Source organism: Rousettus aegyptiacus, unplaced genomic scaffold, assembly GCF_014176215.1.
Source record: "Rousettus aegyptiacus isolate mRouAeg1 unplaced genomic scaffold, mRouAeg1.p scaffold_m13_p_12, whole genome shotgun sequence".
NCBI classification, from domain to species: Eukaryota; Metazoa; Chordata; class Mammalia; order Chiroptera; family Pteropodidae; genus Rousettus; species Rousettus aegyptiacus.
Genome location: NW_023416287.1, coordinates 29195735 through 29222163, shown reverse-complemented (window position 1 = coordinate 29222163; position 26429 = coordinate 29195735). Strand labels below are relative to the sequence as shown.

The 26429-nt window shown below is 37.3% G+C and overlaps 1 long non-coding RNA gene across 1 annotated transcript; it reads left to right on the top strand.

The window, feature by feature from the left end:
* The first annotated feature begins 1707 nt into the window (after positions 1-1707).
* Positions 1708-21544, top strand: LOC118610005. Its single transcript, XR_004953651.1, has 3 exons — positions 1708-1916; positions 21161-21284; positions 21384-21544. It is a non-coding gene; the product is annotated as an uncharacterized LOC118610005 (long non-coding RNA).
* Positions 21545-26429: the final 4885 nt, after the last annotated feature.

Below are 26429 nucleotides of genomic sequence, written 5' to 3'. Positions count from 1 at the left end.
GCTCAAGACATGGTCCTGCAGGTGCCATTCCCATCTTCAGAAGTTGTTCAAGCCACCTCAACTCGGGCTCCAACAATAACAAATAAATAGATGGATGGGTAGATAAACAAATAGAGTATATTAAAAAGTAATAAAATGGTCCGAAAGCAAATAAGAGCAGAGTAAGGAGCATTAGGAAGGCTGTGTAGTCAGTGGGGCCAGATGCAATGATCCCTAGGGGTGATCTGAGCAAGGCTCATGTTTGATTAATGTGCCAATCAGAGTTTTTGAGGAAGGAAATTGCATGATCTAGCTAATCTAAAAAGGAGTACCCTGCTGCAAGGGTAAATGTAAGGAGAGGGGTGAATGGCCTGCTGGCATCTAAACGCTTGTCTTTAAAATGAAAGAAAAGGAAATAGTACAGGTAGCACATAAAATCCTGCAGAGTGGAGACAAGCAGGCATTTCAGTTGAGTACAGGATAGTACTGAGTTCAGTTGTGCAAACTCTATACACAATGTCTGGATTTTCACATTGCGTGGATCTATGAAGTCTTAACAATTAATTAAATTGGTTCTGGGACAAAATTAAATTAATTAAGGTAAAAATAGTGGAGGGAGGAGGGGAAATATTTTCCAAGGAGATCTCTGAATTAATGTTTATAAAACTTGCTTGAAGTAGCAAACCTGTTATTTTCCCCTATAGAAACATAAATAAACCCCAAGGCTCTGCTTGAGGGGACTCTTTGACAACCCCATCTCCTCCCTTCCCCAGTCCCTGAAGCAGGTCCCAGATCCCTGAGGCTTTGCAATACAATATCCACAACCAGGAGAAAATTAACATCAAAGAGCTTTTCCTAGGTCCTTCAGATAGCAGAAATGTATGTGACAAAATCACCTGGTAAAGATAGTGCAAGCAATCTGACTCAAGCAACTGTATGACTATAAATTGTCTTTACAGAATTTGAACCTTCTCCATGTTTCTGATGGCATTCTCCGTTTTTCACTGTGGCATATAAGGCAAGTATAGACTGGGGCATAATTGCATGAGTCAGAATTTCGAAGGAAAGACAGTTGAAAAACAATACAAATGAGAAAAAAAAACTTTAAAAAAATGTACATCTTAACAATAACAGTTAACACTAGGACTTACATTCTAGTAGTATAAATGAATTCTAAAATCAAAAGAAATATTTACTTATATCATAAATGTCCACATGATCTGCTCACTTTAAACAAACCAAATACATGTGCATATATATATGTATATTAACATCCCACTTTATCACAAAATAATTAGTTGATCATTCTCTTTATAAAAGTTGACTACAAGATAGACTATGGAGATCCATTAAATATCAAGCTCTCTTGATATATCAATGATTCAATTTATAAGCATTTAATTCATAATCAGCAATTTAGGGGAAATGAGAATGTCTTTATAAGCCCCAGCCATGCTGTAGAGCAAGTATTTTTAAAATGTAACTGTAAATCTAATTTGCTTAAAGAGTTTATTTGCTTACAGAATTTATTTTTCCATAAAAGCTAGGAAAGAGAAACCCCAAATTAGAAACGGTGATTATGACAAAAAGAAAAGAGATATATAAAAAAAAGTCTTTCAGCCATCTCACAACTTACTTCCGAATATTCTGTCAATTACACAATTAAAAACATTGTAGCAAAAAGTGGACAATCTGGTTTATGGCCCAAGCAACTGTATGACTATAAATTGTCTTTACAGAATTTGAACCTCCTCCATGTTTCTGATGGCATTCTCCGTTTTTCACTGTGGCATATAAGGCAAGTGTAGACTGGGGCATAATTGCATGAGTCATCTGGGTGTTCATTGAAAATTCAGACTCCAGGGCCACACTACAGTTTCCAGGAATCTATGAAGCACCAAGGTCTCTAAGCGGGATAGTGGAATGCCTCCTGAAAGGTAGGATGCTGGGGGCTTAGATAGGACAGAGCTAACCAGCCACTCTGTGGCTGAGGGAAGCCAGTAGGATTTTGCTTTCTTACAGCTCTACCAAGATAAGAACTCAAGTCCTAGTTATACAGAGAAAGTTGTAAGAATATATATCTATTAATATTCATGATATATGATATATATTCTATTAATTTTGCTTAAAATCCTAAAATCAGATAAAATAAAAGGATAAATATTTTATTATGACCTACTCCAAATAATCTGGAATTGATTTTGGGTAGATGCAGGTCAGTTTGAGGTTTGATTAAATCTTTGTCTTGTCTGCATAACTTGAATGTATATATATTTTTTCTTCTAATTTTTGAATGCGAATGTCAGAAATGTTCTATACATGATCTATTAATCAGAATGTATTCTTTCCTTTGAAGATGCCAGTAGACCTTCAGAACATTCCACACACTGTGTCAGCAGTGTGAACACCAGTTTTCACTGTGTAGGCAGACAGAAAGAAATATATTTTCAATGTCTGTTTGGGTTCTGATGCTAGGGCAATTTGCCCAACTTCGTTGATGCTTCTTTTTATTATCCTCTTAAATTATATTGAGTGTAGAAACCAATGTGTCTGGTGACAAGGAGGGGATTATTTTTGTGGAACTTCTCTGAGAGGAGTGTCACTTGAATTGATTTTATTTACTTCGTCACTAGATGTCACTGTATACACAAGTGTGCTAACGCGACAGCCGGTAATGGGAAGGCTGAGATTCGGGAAAGAGGCAAAATAGATTCTGGAAGACTTCCCTGTGATCCTGCTTGGAAGATATCTGCACTTTGGATCTCTTTGAGGCATTCTCAGAATCTCGTTTAATTAGGCCAATCCCCTTGAATAATACTCTGTCATTTTACAGATTGTGTGAAATCCAATTTAAATGTGTGCAAATCTTTTGCCATTCAACAGAAACTTTTGGAGGGTCATATGTGGTAAATATATTATTCAAAGTTTCTTTGTGACTTAGAATTATGGACAGGATGCAGACTAGCTACTTATATGCTACTTCTAACTGGTTATGTCCTGTTAAAACGCTATTTTGTCCTCAATCAGAATGGAACATTGAATAGGTACTCAAAATTGGCTCCAAATCCAGCCTATTTGCTAGCTAGTAACATTAACATTTGCTTTAAACTAAGAAACTTTAATTAAAATTCACAGTCCTTCTATCTAATGCCTTTCCAAATTCTAGGCTTATAACTGCATCCTCTGGAGCCAAAGGTAAGGTCGACTGGACCCTTTTCTATGATTTCTCCTCACCAGGTTTGCCATATTTACAATATGTGCTTTATAGAGATTTATTCAAGTTGATATTACAACCTTCTAGGGAGACAATAATTTACATTTCTCCTTCTCATTCCTAGCCCCTAAAGGGATTTGTGACAAATATATCAGGAAGATCCTGCTGGGTCATTAGTAGAATTACAACTTCATATTTTTATTTGCCAAGACCCATTGCCAACAGGAATTTTACCCAAGGCAACTAGTGTTTAGATTTATTCTTGTCTTCTCCTTAGCTGCTAAACCAGATGTAAACAGATATCTTACTGGAATTTGGAAAAGCATGCCCCTAAATTAAGGTCCTATACCCCTGCCTGTAATCTGGTGTAATGAAATAGCACAGGTAAGATATTAAAGACCCAAATATGATACTGAATCTTTTGTGTGGCTATGGAAAATCTGGACCTCAGTTTCCTCATCTTAAGAGAGAACTAAGAAAATCTACCTTTATCTTTCTCATCTTATTATTAGGAGAATCAAACAAGTTAATAGATTTGAAAATAAAGAAAACCTCAAAAATATTATATAGATTCACAACATTATCTCCATCTCTCTGATAATTTAATTACACACATGTATTTTTAAATAAGGTTAGAACAGCGATGGGTTCATATCACTTCAAAAATTAACTATGGTTTTCTTCTCTTTTTTTGAATTTTATGTACTATTTTAGCCAATAAGCAAACATGATTAGTGCTCTTGTGAGTAGATATTCATTTTCCTGTACTCAGCCAAAGGCAGTGTGTGACAAATTAAAATACAAGGTGACATCACAGAACATGGTGGCATATTCCTGAGCACACACGCAGATTAAATTCAGGTGACAGACAGGGTACAGATCGCCTTTATTGCAGTGCAGACCTTGAGATGCTTGGAATGGGGTTGGAGAGTATAGAAAAGGAGAGGATCAAGAATAATCACACAGTTAAAGCCATGTCAAAACTCAGAAGAAGCAGACTTATTAGTTTAGGACCAAAACATCAATTGTTATTTTTTAGAACTATAGCCCAAGAGAAAGTTACATAAATCTTGTTGGATATGAAATTGTTCTTACAAAACAGCATTTTGATGAGTTTAAGGTTAACTAATCAGACCTGTGCAGATTAAATTTCCATTAAAGTACACAAGATTAAATTTCCATTAAAGTACACAAGATTTTAAGATTGGGTTAGAGACCAAAAAAACAAAAAAACAAAACCAAAAACTGAGAAAATTACAATGAGTTAAATTAAATCTTAAATGTGGTTGGATTTTCCCCCAAATCTACTTTTCAGATAGCTTTCTGACTTAAAAAAAAATTTTTGAATCCTACTAAATGAGTGAATTATGCTGATGACAGCACATTTGGTAAATGGTGGGCTACAGACCTCTGACGGCTCCTCTCTGCCTTAGTTCAGATTTCTACCAGCACCACAGGCCTGAAAGGGATCCTCTAATTATGGGCGGGATTAGTGTTCAACAGCCGCTGTGTGTTGTTCTTCGTGGCTTTCAGCCCTCGTGGTTTCTCGGTTCCTTATGGTCACTGTGGCCACCTAGAAATTCTTTTCAGGAGCATAATAATCAGATCAGCTGCTGCAGGCTGGAGCCAGGCAGAACAAAGGGAGGCGGAGGGCGATCCCGCAGACCCGTGTCTGTTCACAGATCCTGGCGGACACCCCGGGGTCACGTCAGACAAAACCGCCTTCCAGCCCCATTTGATAAGGCTCCATCCCTCACGACCCATTGCCCCTACTTAAGGCCTGGGGGATACGCTCCAAAAGTGTTCACTCTGCCAAGAGAAATACTAGCAGTGGAAAACACACACCCAGGCCCTGCAACAAGGAGGGAGCCTCCTCTTGTTCATTTATCCTCTTCAGTATTTCTCCATGGAAATCCCTAATGTAGATATGGGGAGTTTATTTCTTACAGTCTATTTTTTATATTAATCTTTTGATAGGGGTCATTTTAGCCTGGATAACCACAAGTGGGGAAAACACAGGGTGGCTGGCCATTATTTTATTCTCAAATGAGGCAAGGCAGCTCTTCCTTATGCCTTGCGTTGTTCATCTGTTGCCTGATGCCGCAGTGGGACAGGTTTTCCCTAAGCAGCATCTGGTCCCTCTTGAAGATTCCACAAATGGTTTGTCTCTTTCAGGTTTTCAGTAGTGGCCTCGGGGTGGGTGACCATCTGGCACGGTGTCACCTGGACAGTTGGGCCTGCCTGGCAGCGCACTGCTCAGCATTCCCCTGCATGGAATGGCCCCCAGCGCCCAACCAGGACCTGGCCGAATGCTAGACAATGAGCCACAGGGCTTAGTGTTAAGCCAGAAACCCAGTATCAATCAAAATATTATGTTAACAAATGGGGTGATTCCTTAGTTTTAAAATGTGGGTTTGTAGTCAGCAAAGTTGGGTTTTAATTTTGATTCATTTATATCCTAGCCTGCATAGCAATGGGCAACTTACCTTTCAGGTTTTTATGCTTCGAAAAGAAGAAAAATAATAACAATTGGATTGTTGTTAGGTATTAATGAGGCTACTCCAGATACAATGGTATATCTTATATCAGGTAAGAAAAGGGTACATTTTAATGTGTTAGTAGAGTATTGTTTAATAAGGAGACTTTGTAAAAAGTTGCAAGCACACTTTAGGAAAAGCAAGAAGGGACTTGTGCAGTGACATCCCGAAGCCGTTACCATGTTAGGGCTGCAGAAGCAAAGCAGAACAGGATAAAGAAAGGTGGAGGAGAGTATATTTAGGGAAAGAAATGGAAGGCACCCAAACAAGCACTTAGCAGAGGACCTGGTCTACCCCACAGCACCTTAGCCAGCAGTCTTAGCTAAACAGTGAAAACAACTATACAACAGTCTCCTCACTTTGCTCCTCTTCTTCCACATCCTTCCATTAGTTAACCTATTCCCTGTTTTTTTTCCCCTGTATTTACGTTTGACTTAGTAGTAGTGTTTGATGGATCCTAGCTTAGCATTCTATGTGTATGTGTGTGTATGTGCGTATGTGTGTGCGTGCGTGTGCGTGCGTGTGTGTGTGTGTGTGTGTGTGTAGTGTAAGAAATGGATAAGACTCATTGTAGATGGGATAAAGGGGGGTTGGTAGATAGTGGTAGGGTTATTAAAAATAAAATATTAATAAAAACTGGATGGCATGCCTAATAAAGAACAAAGCTTTAAAACTTGAATCACCATATTTGCATTTCATGACATCAATTAGCAATTGAAAGAGGGCTGAGGGAATGGGGTCAGCAGAAATAGGAAGCCTTTCAAGTATGCCTTAATTGAAATATGTAGACACTAAATCATACCACTGGTACAAGAGTCCTGATCTCTGTAAATAGAACTAAGTATCCACTACGAAGTGCAATAAAATCCTATTTATTACAGTATATCTAAATATTTAAGGTTCTAATAAAATCTCAACATGTATATTAGAGTTAAACTGATTAGGTAAAGGATAGAAGGGCTTCAACCAAATAATTTTTTGGACTGTATTTCACTCACTTATAATAGAGACTGGCATGTAGTTGGTACTTAGTAAATATTTGATGGATAGGTGAATAGATGGATGATTGAGTTAGTCTAGTAGTATAAAATTAAAGGAATTCAATAGTAATCAAAATACTAATATTTGTCCACAGTATTCCTTGTCCAAAATGACTTCGACACCTTTCTCATGCTGTGTGTGCGTGTACACACACCCGTGACAATACTGCAGTATTTTGCAGACAGTGCTGCAAAAGGCCCTGATTCAAGGAAGTATGAATAAATTGGGACCATCATTGCAATCAATCCTTCCCATTATTTCTGCCTCCTATTACAGTGGAGAAGGAGTCTTTCCTCCCTCTTGTGCTCTGAATGCTTCTGAGTTCTAACTTATCATCTCAGGGCTCTTCATCTCTTGAGAGACAGGATCTGTTTCATTCTGATGGAGATTTGAATCCCTGCCAGAATCCCTTGGAGTGTTTGAATGATAAGTGAGTTTCTGGAAACAACTCTGAATTCCCTAAAGCAGAATTTTTGTAGAAAGAGCCTCAAAATTTATATTTTAATTAAGCACATGTAAGTTAGGGAGTATGTATGTGTATTTCACAGATTTCCATTTCAACACGGCATTAAGGTTCAGCAGTTGGAAGGTAACACCAAGTGCTCCAATCTATCTCATTACTTAATTTTTTTAACCAATGTATGTGGCTATTAATGGAGAGTGTATTTGGCAAACTACTATAATTACCATAGGTCTTCCCTGTGGAGGAAACCATGATTTTACTTATTTTTTGTAGGTGAGGGGTGGTGGAGGAAGTTAGTATTTCTTGTGAACAGAGACAAAGATCACATGTCAATCATATTTATGATCTCTATAGAATATTGCATATGGCTTGAGGGAAAATATTTGTTATTTTCAATTAAATTAAATTTCTTTACTGCATTAAAAATATTTGAGCCCTTCAAGTCACATGGAGTTTAGGATACCTCAGATAAACTGCTAATATATTGTTTAATTGAAGACTCTGAACATGTGGTTTCTAAGAAATGGACTAATGTCACTTTTTAGCCCCAGAGCGGGTACACTATCTGGCAATTTTAAAAGCTGTCCCAGCTGTGAAGAAGTGAGTTGGCAGTTTTATTTCACATTTGACCTGGAATGAATTGTTCCATGAGTGTAATTGGATAGAATATTAAGGTCTGAACATAAGCCAAAACAACAGCAAAGAAAACTTTGCAGCCTCCACTGAGGATGACTTTGTATCTTTAGTGGTTCTTTGGAGACAAAAACTACAAACCACTTTTCTGATATTAAGAATTCATTTCTTCCTTGTGAAATATAATTGACCTTTATACAAAAAAATTTAAGGATAGCATATTTTGTGAGAAATATCCTAAATGTATATAACATCCAAGTTGGAAAATAAATACATGTTTATTTTTAATGGAAACATGAGTTTCAATTAGAAAATTAATTTTAAAACCACCAATCAAATAGATTTTACTTTATTATTAACACATGTAGGACAAAATGTAGTAAAGGTTCAGCATCAAACATAAAGTGAATCATGTCATATAAATGACATTGAGCTTGAAAACTCACGGTGGGTAGGAATCATATTTATTTTTAAATATCCTTTACCTAATATTGTTTACATATGGGGACTTTATTCTAAGAGTCTTTTGTGGTGTTAGACTATCCCAAACAGATCATCTATGAATACAAGTCACCTGTACTTGCAGATCACATATAATTTATTATCCATACCCAGGCCACTTTTGACAGAGAAATGGGATTCTATTTATAATTTAGCTAGAATAATAGCTATGAACTGGGGCAATCTTTGGAAAATTGGATACATGGTCAGCCTACTGTGTACTTTATTCCCAGGAGTGTAAATTCTCCATATATTTTATACAGCTTTTTACTATACAAGCTGTTTTGTGACTTAAGAGAAATTAGATCTCCTTCAAAAGAAAAAAACACATGAAGTCTCAGGAGATAAAATGAGTAAAAATAAATTTCAAAAAGAAAAGTAACTGCACTGCAAAACAAAAGCTTGTGGGGTGAATGGATGGATGGATAAAGGCAAACATTTATTGAGTGCTTCCAATATGCCAAACATTGAATCAAGTGTTTTCCTCATTTCATCTCCTTTAAGCAAGTGAAAAACTGAGTTCTAGAAAAAGAGGTATATCCATGTAACATAATAAACGTGTGCTGAAGTCAAGGTTTGAACTCACGTAATTTGACTTAATGGTCAAGTTCATAACTTTTGGACTGCCATGGTAAAGGAGAGGGAGAAGGAGGGAGACTTATTGATTCATATCTGACTTCTAGAATTTTGAGCCTTAATGACATAACATTGAGAGATATAGGGAAGTTGGGAGTAAAACTCGTTGTCAAATGGGAAGTGAAGATGATAAATTAAGTTTTGATGAAAAACCGAAGTAATAGAATTATAAGGACTATTAGTTAGAAATCATCTATCCCCAGACCTCTCTCTTAAAGGAGCATCTAAATCCTCAAAAGGCTAAATCAACATTAAATGCATCAGTGGTGGATTGGAGTCTGCATCTGCCATTTCCCTACCTGACACTCCATCCATGAACAGTACTTAGGTAGCTAATAAAAAGGGTCCAGGAGGTAATTGGAGAAATGAGATGGAGACTTGAGAGGGGAATGACAGACAAGATACGCATGGGAGTGTACTCCTTGAAGAAAGGTCAGTGTTGAAGTCATGAAGGTGAGGGAACTCTTTCAAAATGGAGTGGGGAAAAGAGATGTAGTGAAGTAAATCATGAGGGCTCTATAAGTAAGGGATGAAGGGAGGAGATTCAAGGGGCAGCAAAGCAGATTGGCCACAAATGCCCAGAGGGGTATAAAGGAAACCAAGACCAGGTAGAGTCTCAGAGACTGACAGAGGAGAGGACTTCTGGAAGGATACATGCCTGTGTAATGCTGGAGAGACTCAGGATTTCATTTCCATCATGTGCAAGGACCTCAGTTATGAATTCTGCATATATTAGTTTATTTGCTCTCACATTATTCCTGTGGGGCCAACATTATTATTTCTGTTCTACAGATGCCAAACAAGGGACAGAGAGGCCACTGAACAGAGCAACATCGGGTAGCTGCTTTCATTCCAAAGCTTGTATGACAATGGGAGGTTGATATTTTTACCAGAGTCCAGGAACCTAGAATATCCAACAAGATAGTAGGACCTTGTCCAGTGGACACGGAGCCGTGGGAGAAAGTGGCTGTTAATAGAGATGCCATAGGAAACAAAGAAAGAAAGAAAACAAAATATATCCTGGCTTTCCTTTCCTCCCACACTCCAATTTTTAGCCAATTTCTCCCATTGGATGAACCTACCCACAATCCAGAAGGGAAAGGAACTTGGAAAAATGAGTAATACACATCAGAAGAGGAGGACAGTAGATACATCTGAGAGTAAACAGGAAATTTGCCAGCATATCATCACGTAGGAGATTTGTCATACATTACTTCTGAATATATCTTACTGGCAAAAATTCAGTCACATGTCCCCACTCAGCTTCAAGTGAGGCTGTGTGCCCACAAAGAAGGGGGTGATATGGAATATGGTGACCAGGGTACTTTCTGGCACAGGTATCTACAATATAAAAAGCACCATGGTGGCCACTGTAGGAAACAGAAAAGTGAATAAGCTATAATTCCAGCTCACAGTAGTCATAATATAGAATGACTGTTTTTAAAAAGTGCAGTAATAGAGGAGTCATGTGATGCCAAAATACTTGGGAGAGATTCAATCTGATTGCATTACTAATTAAAAATATTTTGACAAGCAATGGGAAAATCCATTCCAGACTTGGAGAAGAACTGGATGAGAAGCACAGAATTGTGTGTGTGTGTGTGTGTGTGTGTGTGTGTGTGTGTGTGTGTTTAGGGAACTGAAAGTAGACTAGGGTAGCAAATATTTTTTGTTCATGATGGTATGAATAATTAGAAAGAAAGATAAATAGAAAAGAATCAAGTTTGTGGCAGCTTTGACTATTGGGTTAAAATAAGGTAGAACTGGAGGGATCAATGTATGAAAAATGAGCCTTTATTCTTATATACAATTCAGAACTATACAAAGATTTTGAGCAAGGTAGTAGTATAATCAGAGATGTGTTTTAGCAATATAATATGAGATAACATATAAATGGGCCTTATGGATTGAATTGTGCCTTTCCAAACTCACATGTTAAAGTCCCAACTCCCAGAAACTCAGAATGTGACTGTATTTGGAGAGATCACCTTTAAAGGATAATTAAGTTAAAATAAGGTCATTAGGGTGGGCCCTGATCCAATATGACTGGTGTCTTTATAAGAAGAGGAAATAGGACATGGACATGCATAGAAGGAAAACGACGTGGAGACACAGGGAGAAGACAGCCATCTGCAAGCCAAGGAGAAGAGACTTCAGAAGAAACCAACTCTACTGACATTTTTATTTTGGATTTCTAGCCTCCAAAAATGTGAGAGATTGAATTTCTGCTGTTTAAGTCCATGGTACTTTGTACTTAGGGCTCCAACGAACTAATACAATGGGTCTAGCATTGATTTTACTGAAGCTTGATCAGCTGTGTACAGCAGAATGGGGGTAAAATTTCCTCTTAATGAATACATGTGACATGCTTTAAGAGCTTAACTTTCTCTATCTTTGGAGTGCCTTTGAGCAATAACATTTTGAGAATTGAGAGGACTTAGAATTCAGAAACATGGTCTCCAGAAACACATGTGGCATGAGTTCTCCTAATCTAAAAATATCAGTCTGTATAGTTGAGTTAAAATGTACAAGGGCAGTATGTCAGTTATCTACTGCCAAAATTATAATCTGTCACAAATCTTAGTATCTTATACAGCAATTTTGGTTTTGTTTTTGTTTTTCTCATGAAACTACCAATCAACTGAGTAGTTCTGTTAACTTGGACCAGCAGTCGGCTGATTTCAGCTGGACTTATTCATTTGTCTATAGTCAGATGGCAGATGGGCTAGAATCTGGCTGGTCCAGAATGGACTCAGCTTGGATGACTTGGCTCTACTGCACATGGTGGTCATCTTCCAGCAGAGTAGTTAGGGTTTGTTATCACAGAAAAGCAGAAGAGTATAAGAGGGAGCCAGAGAATGTATCATGTCTTGAGGCCTGGACCCCAAACTGGCACAGCATTCAATTGGCTAAATCAAGTCATTTGTTCAAATGCAGATTCTAGGAGTGGAAAAAGAGACTCTATCTTTCATGGAAGAAGTTGTAAAGTTATATTGCAAAAGGCAAGAATATAGGGAATAGTAAAAACTTGGGCCATTTTCATAGTCAACCATAGATTATTCCCAATAGTAGAAGCTTGAACCACAGTAGCACTGAGTTACCTTAAAATGGAACACCCACCTGAGTCTCTCATCCAGTGCAGGAATTCTCCCAAATTAAACACAAAAAGACACACACACACGCATACATATGAAAGAAAGAAAGAAAGAAAGAAAGAAAGAAAGAAAGAAAGAAAGAAAGAAAGAAAGAGAAGAAAACAAAAAAAAAAAAAAAAGGAAAGAAACACTCGAAGAAGATTCCCACCACCTGACCATTTAACCTAACTTTTCTCACTAGTCAAAAAAGGGAAAAAACACTGTGGCTCCTCCACTGCTGCCATTCAACGTTTGGTTTATCTGGCTTCTGCTATGAGTCACAGCTGACTGAGGGGTGGGGGTGTGTCATGAGTCATGGCCTAAAACAAAGATAGAATTTGATGGGGGTGGACTAGAAGGTGAGACAGAAGACCTTGCAAGTTCAGGCATTATCTCAACATTTAGGGCGATTTCTTCTTTCCTGCAGCTGGGAAAGTTGGGCAGCGTGCCCCCTTCTGAAATCCAAAGGAGGAGGTTCCACACAGGGCCTGTGTAGCTGGGTTTAGGGGAATTGCTTCTTTGTTTCTCTGACAGAGTTGAGTTGCTGATTTTAGAAGTGATTGTGTCACTGCCCTGAATGTGCTACAACTACCATTGTCCCCATGTGCCTGTTCAACAGAGCATTTCATCCTGCCATCCCAGGAGTGAGTTACCTGGTCAGTTTGAGAAGTTAATATTTAGAGAGACTAATGGTTGCATATGGTTTCTTGCAAGAAAGAAATAATAAGCCAAAGTTATCTATTGACCTACTTGCACATATATTTGCATTTGCTAACATTTTTAAAATATCCTTTGGCTCAAGGACAGTTTAGCTTAAGTCACTATGGTAGGGATTTTCTTTTTAGCTATCACTTTCTATTTTAATTTTTACTGCACAGTTACCTGCCTAGACTACACAAATATTTATGCATCTGGCCTCCAGTCATTAACATGTCTCCTACCCCAAGGTAAAGATTAGATGAAAATTCTGTCACCCCAAAACAAATCTGGAAACAGAACTCCTGAGTATTTGCCAAATAAGGTAACTAGCAGCCTTAAGATGCTGACTTTGAAATGACTGTCATAGAAACAAAGACACGGCATGGTTTGGCTCCCATTCAATCTGGTCAACAACATCCTTCATGACAGGACATGGCATAATTTTGATTCACAGCAAAATAAAAGGAATCTATTTGTATATTTGGAAGTTTAAGTGAGGATTTCCTGACTTCCTGGTGAAGTCATTCTTGCCTTACAACAGCCTAACTTGTACCACTAGAGTTAAAACAGGGTCACCATTGCCATGCAAGTGTGTGTACATTGTGTGTGTGCATGCGCGCGCGCGCACACACACACACCATGCACATGCATACCCTTTATTTCAGAGTCTAATTAAAACTTGGTCATACATTATTTCTCCCAGATTAACTCTGTGATCAAATCAAAATTTCAGCTCAGAAGGGAAATGCTTTAAACCCATCATATTATATTTGCATTGCCTGCCAATGAGAAAGCACCTTTTCTGAAATCATTTAGAATACATGCACCTGGACATACTATTTGATGGAGACAGAAAGAGAAAAGCATTGGCTGCTGTTATCCAGAAAAGATGCCTTGGCTTCATAAGAAATAGGTACAAACAGAAATAGGTACAAACAGAAGATAACCTGACTTCGAGCTATAAAACTCTTACTTTTCTATGATTGAGTGTCTCAAAGCACCTCTTAGGGTGTTATCACTCATCTGTGAAGAGCTCATCATAGTTCTCACTGATGTTAATACCATCTGCCCTACAGACACTATTAATTTCTCCAAAGGATGGTCCTCAGACCTAGACACAGGAGCATGTACTCTTCAGCATTGCCAATCTCACAGAGACTGGGCTTAGGGAAGTCACAATGAACAAGAGGCAAAATCCCAGGGAGTGCCACTTGTATATAACCTACTTGAATGGCAATAGCCATGAGGGGTGGTTGCGGCAGATATTATATGAACTCTATCCATGCTTCTTGCCCTTACTCCTTCAGGACATAGCAGCCCTAGTTCCTCTTTGCCTATTGGCTTTCTCTGGCCCCTACTGCCTCCAGCTTAGCCACTCAAGTGGTGAGCAAAAAGTGAAGAGGAATTAACACCCCCTGGGAGCAGTCTTCGATGAATGACAGAGAGGACTCTGCGTATACATGCCTGTTCTCTTGCCACTCGGGAGGGAGAAATCTGAGCCATATCTTTCCCATCCTTTCCCAGCAGTCCCAGCAGGACTAAGTTCCAGTTGCTCGTAAGAGTAGCTGGTTGAATGAAATGCCCTAAATGGGCTACCTTTCCTTTCCTGTGTCACTTTCTCTCTCCCTCATCTATATTTCTTTTATTTCCCCCCAAAACTATTTGCCATTGAATTATTGTATCAGGAATTTTTGGGGAATCCGATCTAAGAAAGGAGAAAGCTCACTTTAGATCCCATGCTTTTATGTCTCTTTGGGGAATTGATAGAACAGGCTGACATTCCATCCTGAATAGAAGTATATCCCATAATATTTTTGAATCCAGGCTTTGAGAAGAGGGAACTCATCCCAACACAGTTGGCAGCTCCTAACCCCATGAGGTTCATCTTTCTCACTGTCCTATTTGCTACTCTAGATACATACCAACTTGCTTGTCATACAGAGCAGCTCCCAGGATGAAGGCAAAGTTCTGTGAGGTCTTATCTTTCCAAGATAGAGGAGGTTCACTTTAGCTCTTTTTTTTCTTGAGGCTTCTTGCTACTTGTTAGGTAGAGTGTAGCCACAGATCTCCCTCTGATTTGCATACATCATATATCTTATTGTTTTGCTTATATTTGCATCACCAAAGTCAAAACAGCCTTTTGAAAATGTAGATCAGATCATGTCACTCAATGGAGAAGTGTTGTGCCTGTTCAACCTGGCAGAGGCTCCTGTGGCCCTAAGTTCTGACCACAGTATGCAAGGCTCTATAACAATTTGATTCTTAGAGACCCCTCCAACATCATTTCCTATCACTCTCCTCTTCACTTCTTGCTTTTTTTTGAACATGCCCACATATTCCTCTTGTAGGATTTTGCATTAGCTGTTCTCTCTGCCTGGGACACTTGTATAGCAGATGTACATGAATTTCTCTCTCACTTTACTTAAGTCTGTACAAATGTTACCACCTTGAACAGGTCTTGACTAACCATCCCAGAAGCCTTTTGATTCTTTAGCCCTTACCCTACTGGTTTCTCTTTATAACTGTCAGTACCAATTGATATCATATATATTTGTTCGGCTATTTTTTGTTGGTTTTTCCACTATAATGTAAACTCTTTTGTTAAATCACCGCCACCATGCGCCTAGCACAGAGAAGGTACTCAATTAATATTTGTTTGGCTGACTGAATTAATATATGGTGCTAACTCTAAAGAGAACTCAAAGTGATCTATTGGATATCTTTTACCAGAGTAATAAATTACACATAGTCCAGATTTTTTTATATTGTGTACTTCCCCTTACAGATTCATTTCTTTTTAAAGGACTGACCCCTTAATCTCCAAAGATACATTTTTCCTGTTTTCCAATTTACTTTTGTTGTTGTTGTTGTTGTTATTCAGTTCTAAGTTAGAAAGATGTCTAAAATTGGAAATGGACTGATTAATTAAATAACTAACAGGAAATAGAATGTATCTCAAACTGGAGTACTAACATCTATGTCCATTCCTCCATTCGACAGATTTTAATTGAAGATCTACTATATGCCAGGCACTGTAGTACATGCCAAGGATGTATCAGGGAACACAATATCCAAATATCCCTGACCTCATAGAGCTTATATTCTAAAAGGGTTGACCACAAGAAAATGTAAATATAATAAACAAGTAAATTATTTAGTATGCTTGAGGAATACCCTAAGTGGGCAAAAGAAGCCTCACTGAGAATTTGACTTCTGGGAAAAACTTGACTGAGTGAGTGTGAAGCTATGCTCATGTATGTGCAAGGAGTATTCCAGGCAGAGGCTGAGTTGGGAGCAGCATGCCAAACATGTACAGAAAGAGCAAACCTGAGGCCACTGTGCAGGGAAGAGTGGTAGGAAATGATGCACAGAAGAAACAGAAAGCAGGTTGTTGTCTCTGAAGGCATTAAAAGGACTGTGATTTTCACATATGTCAATAAGTTTTAAAAGACAAATAGTAGCAGTTGCCAACCCATTTGACTAAATAGTACTTCCTGATCGCTCCATATAAAAAGCTATTCCATTAAAAAAGAGCATGTTACTTCTGTTGTTGAATATGATTTTATTAGATTATTGTTTCTTAATAAAATGATTGCCATTATACTTTTTAAAATTACACAGTAGTAAGATACTTTATCGATAATTTAAAAATAATAGTTTATGAAATCAAAAAAATTAGAGATTTAATAAATTGGCTCTTTAAAATTTTTTTAATTATAATAACTTTATTGAGATATATTTCACATACCATTCAATTCATCCAGATAAAGTGCACAATTTAATGGTTTTTAGTATATTCACAGAATTGTGCAATCATCATCATGATCAATTTTAGAAATTTTCTACAACCCAAAAAAGGAACACTGTACCCATTAAGTTGGTCCTTAATTTCTCCTCAACCCCTCCTCCCAACCCCTAGGCAATGACTAATCTACTTTCTATTTACACATATATGTGTTCTGGACAATTCATATAAATGGAATATGTGGCCTTGAGTCTAGCTTCTTTGCCTGTATAATGCTTTCAAGTTTCATCCATGCTGTAGCATGTGTCAGTACTTCATTACTTTTTATGGCAAAATAATATTCCATTGTACAGATATACCCTACTTTGGTTATCTATTCATCAGTCGATAGACATTTGGCTATTATGAATGTGCTGCTATGAATATTTATGTGCACATTTTTGTGTGGACATATGTCTTCATTTCTCTTTGGTATATAACTAGGAGTGCGATACATTGACCCTTAAAACCCATAGTAAGGAACTACTAATATTGCTATCATTAACTACTAAAAATTAACTTTTAAATCTGGATTGATGAATCGATTAATAAAGAATTATTAAAACAAATTAAAGAATTATTTAGGGGGAAAAATCAGTCTTAGATTCAGAGAAACCCTTAAAATTGATTTGCATCTCAAAGCCAATGAATTAGCTAATCATGCCTTTTATGACTCGATTAGTTTCGTGCAAAACTGTGCAGAAATATTGAAAAGAATAATATATATGAATATATATTAATATGTTCTACCATGGAAATAAAGTAAACAGAGGAAAGATATTATCTTGGCCACTAAAGAATTTTGTTTTGTCAGGTAAGTTTATGGAAGAGCAGATCTCATTTGTAGTGGGAAACTGAACCAGCAGCACTGACTGATGATGCCATATTGCCGGAAAGGTGATGGCCATCTCTGGAGGGGTTACGAGTTCAACAGCAGGGCTCTGTAGGGAAACATGTATCAAATTATAAGTATCTACCAGGTGCTCTTTTGTGACTGGCACTGGAAGAAGCATGAACCAAGAAAAACTTGGGGACTTATAGTCTAGTTGGGAAACAAAATTACAAGAGGTCAAAGCCCACGGGTGTCAGAAATTCTCTGCAAGTCAGAAAGAACTTCATCTGAGGGTATGGTGCCAGCTTGTTCTTAAAGCACAATTCACTCTGCCCCAAACTGTTTCTTTCTCCCAAAATCCTCCCAGGGTCCTGAGGTTTCCAACCACCAGGAGTGCTCACAGGATGGGTAGACTGACACCCTGGGGGTTTGGGAATTCAGGAGGTGAGGGGCTCTTGGCCGCAAAAGTCTGACTGTCCTGCTTTTGTGGCCTTGAGTCAGACTCCAGTGTGCGTGTGGCGAGAGTTCTGTGGTCTAATAGGTCATACCCTCCAGCTTGTCTGACTCAGGGTGATGAGTATCCCCAGCTCTGCTCTGTGGCAATGGGAACCCAGCCCCAGCTCAGCCTAGTGGAGGCAGAGGCAGGGGTGACTGCTTGCCTCGGAGCAGGGAGGTGGGGCGGTGGAGGAAGCCAGGACTCCCTGGGGACTACTGGCGCTGACCAGCTCCAAAGGAGCTGTTTACCCAACAAGACCTGAGGCCCCATCTCTCTCATTTCTGCCACTCCTACCCCCTGCTGGCATGTATCTCCAGAGACCAACGATCCCTAAAAGTGGACAAAACAGCTCATTTCTGGTCTCCTGGTGCAGAACAGTTTGTGTACTCTTTAAAAATTATACAGAGACATGAAAGGCCTAAGTTTTCTCTTTGCATGACCTGTAATGAAATCAGAAACTGAGAGGCATAAGTTACAATCTCCCAATGAAAAATTATTCTTATTACATTAAATTCTCTTCTTGTAAAGAAAAGCTCCACTCAGCCTGGACACATCTCTGAAATTGTCTTTGTCATCAAAGATTTATAAAGAATGGAGGAAATCAAATGGACAGTCTTTCAGAAATGTTCCCTTCTTTTTTCTCTCTCTCTCTCAACTAAATGTCATGAAGTCTGAGAGCTAAATAAGATCTTGCATATAATCTAATACAATCATCTCATTTTTCGGGGTAAGTAAAATTCAGGCTCAGGAAAGTAAAAGTGACTAGAACAAGGCCAGATATACAGTAGGGAATGAGCAGGGCTTGGAACTCTTGTCGTTCACCTCACAAGTCAATATTCCTTCCACACACCATAGCTAGCCAAGAAATCAGATCAATGGAAGAATTTTCAGAAAATATTTGCCCAGGTTTCCAAGGCTGCCTCATTCTTGCTATACTTTTCTCATACTATCCCTTGCCAGATTATGAGGTAGCTAAGAATGACAATGACTACATTTTGTAGTTAATTCTGATGACTATTTGAAAGTTTGTTTGACTCATTAGTATAGTGTTGAAGAAAAAAATTCTCATTGCAGGAATACTGACAGCTACAGGCAACTTCTTAATATCATCACATGGCTAAGCGGGCAAGGGATAACGTTATTGAAAACAAATGCAAAAACAACGTCTTCCAGGTGCAAATGATGGTATCACACAATTTTCTGCTGGTACGCATTGATCAACTAGCTTGCCAAAATGAAAATTCCAGACCTGTGGAAGGTGTTGGCTTCCATGGTATATATACACCCACTGGGGCTGAATTCAGTGGACCAGTGTGGCATCACCAAACTCGGAGATGGGAAAAGTTGTACAATGACATACCATTATTTAGCATTTCTATCATCTAGATTTAATAAACATAAATAACCTCAAGAGTATAGATAATAGTAAAATGTGATAAAATAATTCAAAAGTGGTGGGTTTTTAGCATTTACTACATTTGATCTTAATGTAACTTAGTCATATATATCTATAAATTTAACTTTTTAAAATACCAATTATATATAATAACTGGCTGAAAAAAATATGCTGAAAATTTAACAATTGACTTCCATCAACAGGTACAGGCTGGTTTCAACATACCACAAGTAACACCTGTTCCAAACTTTGTTAACTTAACTAATAACCTGCAATGCTGACCTCATGGGAGTATATAAACATTAACTATAAATAAACTAAGGACTCCTGGTCAGTTTGATTTTATTTATAAAGTTATTGGCCTTAATTAAATCTACTCTTCCCTGAAAAAGATGCGGCAAACAATAGGCAGAAATAAAAAATTGTGATTGTAAACACAGTCTATCTCATTCCTTCCATCCATTTTGATGATTTACATGCCACATCTCATCTCCAAGAGTAATAATAATTAGATATAATCTTTTCTCTTGTGACTAAGTTTTATCAATAAGTGAAAGCTCTGTGCTAAAAACATATATTATCTCATTTAGTTCTCACAACAGTTTATTTCCATTTTATGGAAGAGGAGTTTGAGGCTTACCAAGTTTAATTAATCTACCCAATTATGTAGCTGTTAAAAATCAAAGTTAGAACAAACCCAGGACTAATTGCTGCGAGAGCCTGGGTTTAACTAAGGTTAAAGCATGATTAATGAGCTGAGTGTGAAAAAGTAACAAACAATTCTTATAAGGACTAAAGGTACAAGGTACACTGTTTCATAAGAGTTGGACCTAAAACCATTATGCAGTCAAAGCTGTCATTAAAGTGGAATAATATCCTTATGAAGCTGTGATTTAATGTGGCTAGAGAGGAATGAGAGAGTGTATTAGTTATCTATTGTCACAGTAATGCTGTAATAAACAACCATAAAACCTCAATAGCATACAAAGACAATGTTAACACATCTTGAATCATCTGGAGGCAGGTTAATATCCAGTGATCTTGCCTGGGATTGCTACTATGTGTGGGGTTCAGCTGGTTGATGCCTAACCTATGCTGACTTTGGCTGAAGTGACTTGGCTCTGTTTGGGATATTTCTTGTCTTCCATCAGGTTAACCAGGGCATGTTCTCATGGTGATAACACAAGCTCAAGAGTGTAAGTAGACACACAAGACCTCTTGGCTTGGAGCTGGTGTATTATCACTAGCATCTCTGCTGGCTGAAACAAATCACAGGGACAGCCCATGTTCAAGGGGATGTAAAAACTAACTCCACCTGTTTAATGAAAAGAATTTCAAAATTACATGGTAAAGGGCAGAGGTATGAAGAGGGATAAAGAACTGGCACCATTAATGCAAGCATCATTCAAGAGATAAACTGGGTGGTCAGTGAAGGATACAAAATGGTCCCTTTGGTTCTTATACACTGTCATACTTCCTGTGTTATACTCCTCCTTGCTACTTACTTGTAGTCCTGGGACAGAATCATGATATCTAGGAAGAAATCATGAACTTTGAGACCTGGCCCAGATCAATGCCTTTCTAACCAAACATATAGGTAACTGTGCTGAAGCTCTGATTTATCATTTGCAGCATTCACCATGAGATCTTTGCCCCTCACAACATATATTTATTTCTCACTGAAAACTTTAAATTATAAATATGTGGCAGGGTGTGTGTATAAGATTACATGCCTGTATTCTCCAATAACCTTCTTTTTCCTTCTTTTCCAATTCATGTATCTTCTATTTGCCCTTCCACATCTTTATCACCCAGCTCTCTGCCCATTGACACTATTATGTATGGATCACATCAAAAGGTTTCCATTCCCACTGACTTCCAGCTGGGATTACTAAAGAGAAAGACCCAGGAGACCTAAGAGAAGGAGGAGGAGAATGAGGTCAGTGTATTTATGCCCCTGATTTTCTCCCTGTGAGGTCACCTTGGCTTTCTGAGCCTTTTGAACTGAACTAATGACTCACTCTTGCTCTCCTTCCAGGTCCTGGAAACCATTCACTCCCCTCATTCTGCTGGGCCTAGAGATGACAATGGCCCCAGGTTTCTGCACCATCCCTTATTGTTCCCTGAACACTCTATCAATATCTTTATAACTAATTCCTTTATCAATAAACCTTCTTTGATTTATCCTAATTTGAGAGAGCCTTCTGTTTCCTAAAGGAATTCCACTTGATGCACTCTCACATTAGAAAACACTCAATGGTTCTCTAAGAGAAATTATCTGAGATTTCATACTATCATTGCATCTTGCTCAAAATCCTGAATATCCATACAATACTCACCAATTGTTAAATCATGCCTAAATATGGTTCATTTTAGTCTAGAAATGCACGTATGAAACAAATTTTATGCTCACTCTCCATTATGTAATGGTAGAAGAGAAGTAAGATTAACCAGAATAATCAGGAATAATGAAAGACACACAGCAGCTATTTGTCTACTCTTTCGGGGAAGAGGACCTGGGGGTGCAGAGTGTTACTTGATTAGACACTGTTTCTGTTTTCTGGGAGGAGACTACTTACTTACCCACTGTTTTCCAAGGTACTTGGATCCCTTTCCAGATTATTCTTTTTCATCCATTATATTCCTTGGCCACATTTAATAGATGCTGGGAAGTATTCTTTTAGACTGCACTACTTCTCAGCCTGCTTCCTGACTGGGGGGGGGGGGGGACCATGGTTGTGGGAATAGTTTTGGCTTTAGACCTTAGTAGCCACAGATGTTTTTAGACAGAATTTATAGCTTCATTGGCAATAAAAATTTTCTAAAAAGCTCAATAGGCCCCTAATTCACTTGTTTCCAGTAAATTATACATGTCTATAATCACAATTATTGCTTTTAAATATAATCTAAGATATTTATTTTCTCATCTCAGCATTTTCCTCTAGCTTTTAATTTATAAGGCTGTTGGCTCTAGTGAGATTATACTCAAAAAAAAAGAAAGAAAGAAAGAAAGAAAGAAAGAAAGAAAGAAAGAAAGAAAGAAAGAAAGAAAGAAAGAAAGAAAGAAAAGAAAAGAAAAGAAAGAACAAAAACTTTGCTTTGAAAGATCTTATTGGTGAAATCGACAGTAAAAGCACTTTTACCTGCACCAACGATTTGGAGATCTTAAAGCCAGCTTTTCCCACAAAGCATGGCCTCACATTTCTGTACCATTTCTATTCCCTTTTAGTGACACGCATGCACAAGCCAGTTCTCTCTTAAGTCACCCCTTTCAAATCTTTGGATCCTTGTTAATTTAGGCTACAAAAAAGCAGTAGTAAAACTAGAATTCTGTTTTTCAATGTCTTTCCTGAGAGTTTCTGGCTTAAAACCCACATTGTCTGGTATCAAGTAAACTTTCTCAGATTGAACAGTTTTACCAAATATTTTTTTCCCCGCAAAACATGAATCGTCATGTTTTTAGCCTCTAATATATTTCATCACTGCATACCACCAGTCACTAAACCAAAGCTATGTATTTTAGGTTTTTGATGTGTGTCTTAGTCAGTTTGGGCTGCTGTAACAAAATATCATAGACCAGTGGCTTATAAATAGCACAAAGTTATTTCTCACAGTTCTGGAGGATGGAAATCTAAGATCTAGATGCCAGCCTCGTCAGTTTTTGGTGAGTGCCCTCTTCCAGGTTGCAGACTTCTGAATTCTCATAGTAGTCTCATATAAGGGAGTGCGGACACAGGAAACAAACATTCTTATAACTCTTGTAAGGGTACTCATCCCATTCATGAGGGCTCTCCCCTCATGACTTCATCTAATCCTAAGTACTTCCCAAAGGTCTCACTTCCTAAAAGTATCATATTGTAAGGTAGAGTTTCAACATATGAATTTGGGGGAGACAGAAACATTCAACCCATAACAATGAGTAACACTCCACTTCTCGTAACAATTCTGCCATTAATCAGGCTAACTTATGTAATGGTTACAAATTAATCCTGCAAACACAGTTTATTAACATAAGAAAGCTTTATTTATCATTTATGCTACACATCCAGCAAGAATGTTCATTACACACCACTTCATGGTGGAATAGCAGAGGAAGAAAACACATGGAAAACATACACCAGCCCTTAATACTTGACTAAAAGTGATATTCACCACTTTTACTCATATATCATTTGTTAGAACAAACTATATATGGGCTGGGAGAGGTAGGGAGTATATGGAAATTACACAATCACTTGTACTTTCATCATATTTTTTATGATAGGTATTTAATCAATAAAAACTATATTCAGGCTGCCATATATACCTATTTGCCAAGGACAAGCCAGGTTGACACTCATTGTTTTGATTTAATTATTAATTAAAAAACTCTTTTTATTTGAAAAAGTGTTCCATTTTTCTTTATTTTTTTTAATTAAAAATTTTTAAAATTTAGATGTTTCTACAATCCATGAAGTGATGCCCCCGATTACTCTAGCACCCATCTGGCACTACACACACCATTACAATAACATTGACCATATACCTTATGTTGTATTCTAAATCCTCGTGACTGCTTTGTAATTACTAATTTGTACTTCTTCATCCCTTCACCTTTTTACCCAGCTCCCCAACCCCTTCCCCTCTGGCAATCACCAGTTTGTTCTCTGTATCTATGAGTGTGTTTTTGTTTAGTTTGTTCATTTCTTTTGTTCTTTAGATTCCACATATAAGTGAATTCATACAGTATTTATCTTTCTTGTCTGACTCATTGCACTCAGCATAATACCCTCTAGATCCATACAAGTCATTGCAAATGGTAAGATTTCATTTTTTTAATAGTTGAGTAATATTCCATTATACACACACACACACACACATATATAATCTCATAACTTCTGTATTGAATTGTCCATTGATGGGCACATAAGTTGCTTCCATATTTTGGCTACTGTGAATAGTACTGCCGTAAACATAGGGGTGCATAGATCTTTATGAACTAGTGTTTTGGTTTTCTTTGGCTAAATACCCAGAAGTGCGATTGCTGGATCAAAGATAGTTCTATTTTTAATTTTTCGAGGAACCTTCCAACTGTTTTCCATTGTGGCTATACCAATTTGCAGTGCCATCAAGAGTGCAAAAGTATTCCCTTTTCTCTACATCCTCACCAACATTTGTTGTTTTTTGATTTATTGATGATAGCCAATATAACAGATGTGAAGTGGCATCTCATAGTGGTTTTAATTTTCATTCCTCTAATTATTAGTGACCTTGAACATCTTTTCATTTATTTATCGGCTATCTTTGTATCCTCTAGAGAAATTCCTATTCAGATCTTCTGCCCATTTTTTAATTGAACTGTTTGTTTTTGTTGTTGTTGAGTTGTGTGAGTTCTTTATAAATTTTGGATATTAACCCCTTGTCAGATGTATTGTAGGCAAATATCTTCTCCCATTCAGTAGGTTGTCTTTTTGTTTTGTTGATGGTTTCCTTTGATGTGCAAAAACTTTAATTTGATGTAGTCCCATTTGTTTACTTTTTATTTCCTTTGCCAGAGGAGATATAGCAGAAAAATTACTAATAACAATATTAGTATGTTTTCTTTTAGAAGTTTTACAGTTTGGGGTCTTACATTTAAGACTTTAATCCATTTTGAGTTTATTCTTGTATATGGTGTAAGGTGGTCCAGCTTCATTCTTTGCATGTATTTGTCCACTTTCCCACCACCTTTTGTTGAAGAGACTGCCTTTACCCCATTGTATATTTTTGCCTCTTTTGTCATAGATTGAATGACCATATAAGCGTAGATTTATTTCTGGGCTCTCTATTCTGTTCTATTGATCTATGTAACTATTTTTATACAGATACCATGCTGTTTTGATTACTATACCTTTGTAGTATAGTTTAATATCAGGTAGTGTGATACCTCCAACTTTGTTCTTCTATCTCAAGATTGCCATGACTATTGGGAATTTTTATGGTTCCATATAAATTTTTGTATTATTTGTTCTAGCTCTCTGAAAAATGTCATTGGTATTTTGATAGAGATTGCATTGAATCTATAGATTGCTTTGGGTAGAATGGACATTTTAATGATGTTGATTCTTTCTGCCCATTAGCACGGTACGTGCTTCCAAAAACACACTCATAGATACAGAGAACAAACTGGTGATTGCCAGAGGGGAAGGGGTTGGGGAGCTGGGTAAAAAGGTGAAGGGATGAAGAAGTACAAATTAGTAATTACAATTTTCCGAGAACAGGTCTTTTATCTTTTTGGTTAATTTGATTCCTAGGCATTTTTTTTTTGTTCTTGATGCAATTGTAAATGGGATTGCTTTCTTAATTTCTCTTTTTGATAGTTCATCATTGGTATATAAAAATGCAACCAACTTCTGAATATTTATTTTGTATCTTGCTACTTTACTGAATTCATTGATAGTTCTAACAGTTTTTTGTTGGAATCTTTAAAGTTCTCTTTATATAGCATCATGACATCTGCAAATAATGACAGTTAACTTCTTCATTCCCAGTTTGGATGCCTTTTATTTCTCTTTCTTGTCTGATTGCTAGAGCTAGGACTTCCAATATTATGTTGAAAAGAAGTGGTGAAAGTGGGCATCCTTGTCTTGTTCTCAATCTTATGGGAAACAATTTTATCCTTTCCCCATTCAGTATAATATTAGCTGTAGGTTTGTCATATATGGCCTTTATTATGTTGAGGTATGTTCCCTCTATTCCCATTTTGTTAAGAGTTTTTATCATAAATGATGCTGAATTTTTTTCTGCATCTATTGATATAATCATACCATTTTTATCTTTTGGTTTGTTAATGTGATGTATCATATTAATTGATTTTTGGCTATTAAACAATCCTTGCATCTCAGGAATAAATCTAACTTGATTTTTGGTGTATAATATTTTTAATGTATTGGTGAATTTGGTTTCTAATATTTTGTTAAAAATTTTTGTATCAATATTCATCAGGGATATAGATTTATTATTTTCTTTTTTTGTACAGTCTTTGTCTGTTTATAAAATCAGGGTAGTGGTGGCTTTTTGAATTTTTTGAAATAGTTTGAGAAGAACAGTTGTTAATTCTTCTTTG